The sequence below is a fragment of the Bos javanicus genome, chromosome 23 (assembly GCF_032452875.1).
Source record: "Bos javanicus breed banteng chromosome 23, ARS-OSU_banteng_1.0, whole genome shotgun sequence".
In the NCBI taxonomy this organism is placed as follows: Eukaryota; Metazoa; Chordata; class Mammalia; order Artiodactyla; family Bovidae; genus Bos; species Bos javanicus.
This window is the reverse complement of record NC_083890.1, coordinates 29390292-29396387: the sequence shown is the minus strand read 5'-3', so window position 1 is coordinate 29396387 and position 6096 is coordinate 29390292. Positions and strand designations below refer to the sequence as shown.

The 6096-nt window shown below is 37.9% G+C and overlaps 2 pseudogenes; both read left to right on the top strand.

Moving 5' to 3' along the window:
* On the top strand, positions 1–922 carry LOC133235982 (olfactory receptor 12D1-like; annotated as a pseudogene).
* A 2708-nt stretch (positions 923–3630) lies between these two features.
* On the top strand, positions 3631–4877 carry LOC133235981 (putative olfactory receptor 1F2; annotated as a pseudogene).
* Positions 4878–6096: the final 1219 nt, after the last annotated feature.

Here is a 6096-nt window from a genome sequence, read left to right as displayed (position 1 = left end):
ATGCTGAATCGAACATCAGTCACTGAATTTCTCCTCCTGCCAGTGACAGACATCCAAGTACTGCAGCCTGTTCTTTGTGCTTTTCCTTGCAATTTACATTGTCAATGTGGCTGGGAATGGAGCCATCCTGATGGTTGTCACCTCTGATCCAAGACTCCATTCTCCTATGTATTTTTTCCTGGGAAACCTGGCATGTCTAGATATCTGCTTCTCCACAGTGAGTCTGCCAAAGATGCTGGAGAACTTCCTCTCTACACACAAAGCAATTTCTTTCTTGGGCTACGTAAGCCAGCTTCATTTCTTCCACTTCATGGGCAGCACAGAGGCCATGTTGCTGGCCGTGATGGGCTTTGACCGCTTTGTGGCCATCTGCAAACCACTTCATTATACTCTTATCATGAATCAAGTCTGTATCCAGATGGCTGTCACTGTCTGGATCATTGGTTTTTTCCATGCCCTGCTGCACTCAGTAATGACCTCTCGCTTAAACTTCTGTGGTTCCAACCAGATTAATCACTTCTTCTGTGATGTTAAGCCATTGCTCAAGTTGGCCTGTGGGAACACTGAGCTCAACCAGTGGCTGGTCAATAATGTCACAGGCACCATTGCCACGGGGTCATGCTTTCTAACATTCCTGTCCTATTTCTATATTATTGTCTATCTTTTCTTCAAGACCCACTCTTGCAGCATGCTTCGTAAAGCACTGTCTACGTGTGCCTCCCACTTCGTGGTAGTTGTTCTTTTCTACGTCCCTGGTGTTTTTGTTTACATTCATCCTGCCTCAAGTAGCTCCATGGACCAGGATCAGATCAGTGCCATTATGTACAGTGTGGTCATTCCTGTGCTAAATCCACTGATTTATACTTTGAGGAACAAGGAAGTAAAGGGAGCCTTGAGGAGGGTGATTTCAAGGAGTCAATGACTTGAAGAAATCTAGAGAACTTTTCTCAGGCATAAATCAACAGACAATGAGAAACTGGAGATATGGAATTATACTGCTTGTCAGAGTGTTTACTATCTGTGAAACAAAAGGAACTGTCTAAAAGAATAATAAATGGAAAATCCAGTAAGTCATGTTAAACAATGCACTCCTACATAATGTAAGGAAAACTTGAATAAATGGGATACTGTCCATTGAATTTGATTGTTGAATTTGTTTTGGAGATATCAGTTGATAAAAATGATTTGTTATCTACTTTTTGTGTTCTTAAATAAAATCAGATACAGAAATTTGCCTCAATTACTCATACATTGTATAGTTGGATGGTACTTAAGTATGTTTACCTATGTGTTCCCCGCAAGTGAACATATCATAATGTGAATAATAGAATTATTCTGTTTCAGGGACTTCTCTGGTGGCCCAGTGGTTAAGACTCCAAGCTCCCAGTGCAGAACATACAGGTTCAGTCCCTAGTCAGGAAACTAAGATCCCACATGTTGCATGGCACAGCCAAAAAATAAAATAAATTTAAGAAATATTACACTTTAAATTAAACTGTTTTCTTAAACTGCTACACTTTAAGGATTTTAATTTAGGGCCATGGACTCCACAAGAAAGAAAATGTAAACTCATATATGAGTTAAAAGGACATTTTTAAGCAGTAGGTCATGATTTATTTTTCTCTAAGCAGAGAGGCAAGTAATTAAAATAAACAGTAGTCTGAGTTCTAATTAATACAGGTAGTGTAACTAATGGTTTATCTAAAGAGTTTTGTGAACTCTGACTCCAAAGATATTTAATAATTCAATTGAATAACCTGTCAAAGATTACTGTAAAATATTGTTCAAAGTGGAGTCAGCTTGAAAAAAATCACAGGAATATCTTTCTAGTTCATTATTATGTTATTTTCCCCTCAATTTCTGGTCATGGAAAATTGAGTTTCAAAATTCTTCCTTTTTATTTAGCTTTTTGATTTCTATACTTATTTTCACAGACTGTAACATGATATATTATACGATGAATATATATATATACATGAATATATCATGGTATAATATGTCATTGGTAATATCAATGAAAAATGCTGCTGCTGCTGCTAAGTCACTTCAGTCATGTCCGACTCTGTGCGACCTCATAGACAGTAGCCCACCAGGCTCCCCTGTCCCTGGGATTCTCCAGGCAAGAACACTGGAGTGGGTTGCCATTTCCTTCTCTAATGCATGAAAGTGAAAAAGGAAAGTGAAGCCGCTCAGTCATGTCCAACTCTTAGCGACCCCAACAACTGTAGCCTACCAGGCTCCACCATCCATGGGATTTTCCAGGCAAGAGTACTGGAGTGGGGTGCCATTGCCTACTCTGATGAAATATGAAGAATTCATAAAAATTTTTTGTCTTGTTTTTCTTTTCTGTCACCAAACTTATACCAAGTGAAAACTATTAAATAGTAATTGCAGAAGTATTTTTGGAGCTAATTGACAAGAATTACTATGTTCCTCACTTTCTAAGTTCCTAGAAATGCCACTGGACCTGAAACCATGGTGGGGGCCAGCACTGAAAACTATTTATAGATACAGAATGCTGAGGCAGTTGAGTGGTGAAGAGTCTGCACTTTCACTCTCGAGGGTCCGGGTTCAATCCCTGGTTGGGAAATTAAGATACCACAAGACAGGCAGCACAGCTAATAAAAAAATATATTAAATAGAGATACAGACAAATAAGACTGTAAAAGAATATTTTGAGCTGATAGACTATTCAAATTGTTTACATTCAGTTTTATAAATCCAAAGATTTTGGTTCTGATCTTACTCACATGTTTCTTCTATATTCCAACTCTACCTTCTTTGGCCTCTTAATTTCAGTTTTGTTAATAAAAGAATGTATGTGGGGGGAAGATATCTTACACTCTGGACTATCTCAGAATTTCTGTTGAACAAAATTTTTGACATAATCCAACCTACATGGAGGCTGTAAACTATAGAGGAGTACATGATTACCTATAGCTGCATGATACACTGTCACCCTAAACAGAGAAGGTTAAGCACTTATTTAATTCAACCGCATTATTTTGTGATCCAGAAATTGGGAAGAGTACAGCAGGGAAGCACTGACTCTGTTTAATGATGTTACAGGTCTCAACTGAGATGACTTTATTTACAGATGTATGAAAATAATTTGATCAACTGCGATATATTTTCATGACAGAAATTCTCAGAACAATCAAAATAAAAGGACATATATAGCAGTCTATGCCTGTATGTCAGTCTCTTCCAACTATTCTTACCTAAGGAGACAGGGCAGTAATGAGGCAGAAATTTTCAAGTTTTAAGTAATCTTTCTAATTTTATTTCCAAATCAATATTCAGCTTCTGCTTAATTGTTGATTTTATTCCTCAACCCTATCTATAGAAAATTTTCTCTAGAAAAAAATGTCTCCAGGTTTTTCTCTAATGAGTAACTGTGGGAACAATTGAGATCTAGTTTCTTAGCAAGTTTAATAACTTTTATCTTTTTTAAATTGAATTATGGTTTATTTACAATATTATCCTACTATCAAGTGTACAGCATAGTTATTCATTATTTTTACAGATCATGCTCCACTAAAAGTTATTACAGAATAATCACTATTATTCTATCTGCTACACAATGTATCCTGGTTGCTTTTCTCTTTTCTTTTTTAATGCATAAGCAACATGGATACATTGTGTAGCACAGAGAATTATATTATTAAATTACCTTTCCTTTTTCTTTTTTTTTTTCCAACTACAATTTTATTTTATTTTTAAACTTTACAAAATTGTATTCGTTTTTTAGGCTTCCCTCATAGCTCAGTTTGTAAAGAATGCTCCTGCAATGCAGGAGACCCTGGTTTTACCCCTGGGTTGGGAAGATGTGCTGGAGAAGGCATAGGCTTCCCACTCCAATATTCAGGCTTCACTTGTGGCTCAGCTGGTAAACAATCTGCCCACAATGCGGGAGACCAGGGTTCAATCTCTGGGTTGGGGAAGATCCCCTGGAGAAGGGAAAGGCTACCCACTCCAGTACTCTGGCCTGGAGAATTCCATGGACTGTATAGTCCATGGGATCACAAAGAGTAGGACACGACTGAGCAACTTTCACTTTTTTTTTTAAGTTTTATTTTTATTAGAGTATAGCCGATTAACAATGTTATGTAGGTTTCAGGTAGACAGCAAAGGGACTCAGCCATACATATATCTGTATTCATTCTTCCCCAAACTCTCCTTCCATTCAGGCTACCATGTAACACTGAGCAGCGATCCATGTGGTAGAGATCAATCTCTCTCTCTCTCTGGCCCAATTATATTTCTTTGCAGTTTGCTGATATGGACAACCTGCTTTTGACTGCCATGGCTATCGACCGTGACACTGCCATCCGCCATCCTCTGCACTATGCACTCCTAATGACTCCTTGCAGATGTGCACTGCTGGTGGGTGGGTCATGGGGAGTAGCCCATTCCAACTCTTTGACCCAAACCTTGATGCTAACCTATCATTCTATACTAATCTAGAGACGCCTCATTTTTGTGTGTGTGATTTTAAACCTCTCTTAAGGCTTTGCTCTGATGCCCACCTCAATGAGGATCTGATGATGGTTCTGACAGGACTCTGAGGAATCAGCCCTCTTTTCTGCGTCATAAGCTCTTATGCCCATATATTCCTTGCTGTAGCTTGGGTTCCATCAGCACAGGGGAAAAAGAAAGCCCTGGCCACATGCACCTCCCATCTCTCCATGGTCATCCTCTTCTATAGCTCACCCTTTGCCACCTACCTGAAGTCCCCATGCCACCGGGGAGTGGAAGAAATGAAGCTGGCTTATGCATCTGAAGAAAGAAATTGCTTTGTGAGTAGAGACGGAGTCTTCCAGCAATTTTGGCATCCCTTTAAAGATGTAGAGATTGCCAAGGAAGGACAGAAATAAAAACATGTGAAATGAGAACAATAACTTAAACAATGAGCACACAATAATTATTTATTTATATTATATTCATGGCATACTATGACAAGCAATTATTGTGATGAATATATAATGAATGAAATGCAACAAAAATGAACTGTGATAGATAGACAAAGTACATGGCATTTACAACAATAATTAGAATGCTTGGATCCATGTCACATTGCATATAGGTATTCCTTGGATGAAGCAGAAAGAAGATTGTTACCTAAAGGGTACAGCAATAAGTGAAGATACACATTGGAGAGACCAGCCTCAGTCTCCTAGACATAAATGTGAGCTCTGGGGATCCCAAAATTAAAGAAAATATTTAAATGTTACTACCAGCAGTGAATAGTCAGATGGAAGGCACAAAAGCAATACTACTTCTTCCTAGTCCTCTTTTTTGTTTTCCATAGAATCACAGGAATAAATGAGTATAATATTTTAATGATAATCAATTTTCTGTATGGATCAATGGGATCTGACTGGCCCTCATTCTTTAACTGTCATTGCCCAATTTTCTTCCATTTTTCCATGGAAGTCCTCAACGTGAGAAAGTGTATCCAAATCTCTGTCCCAGGAAATGAAAGGTAATTAAAGAAATCCTGAGGCCCTTGAGAACTGTACTGTCTGTGGTTATGAAACTAAGAAAGAAAGAGTAAGGAAGGAAAATAAAGAAAAAAATGGAACTCAAGATCAAAATTCCCCAAGGAGAATTCTCTTATATTGCAGGTATAGAAAGGTAACTTGTTTATTCTTTCAATAATCCTCCCAAACCCCAGGGACACTCTCTCTCAGGCTTTGAATATCTCAGGATCTGTGGATCATAAAAGACAGGCAGAATTTCAGAAAGAAGAGATTTCAGAAGATGAAGAGCTTATGCTGTAATTCCAGTATAAACTATCACATCAAATATTTTTCTACTCTTTATTTTTCAAAAATTTTTCTACTATTTACTTTTCAGAAGTGTCAATCTGATAAGCCTTCTTAGCTATGAATTTGAACACTCAATCAGGTAGGAGAATGAACCAGGAGACAGGCTGAGGAGTTGCCCATATCCTGTCTTCTTGCCTGTATTAAATGTACAAGTCAAGGATTTAGACCTGTTTCCTATCTTACCATGAACCTTGTCTTTGTGGATTATGAAGACTCTTTGTTGCCTACATTTTTATTGCCATATCTCTAGATAGTCTCCAAAGTA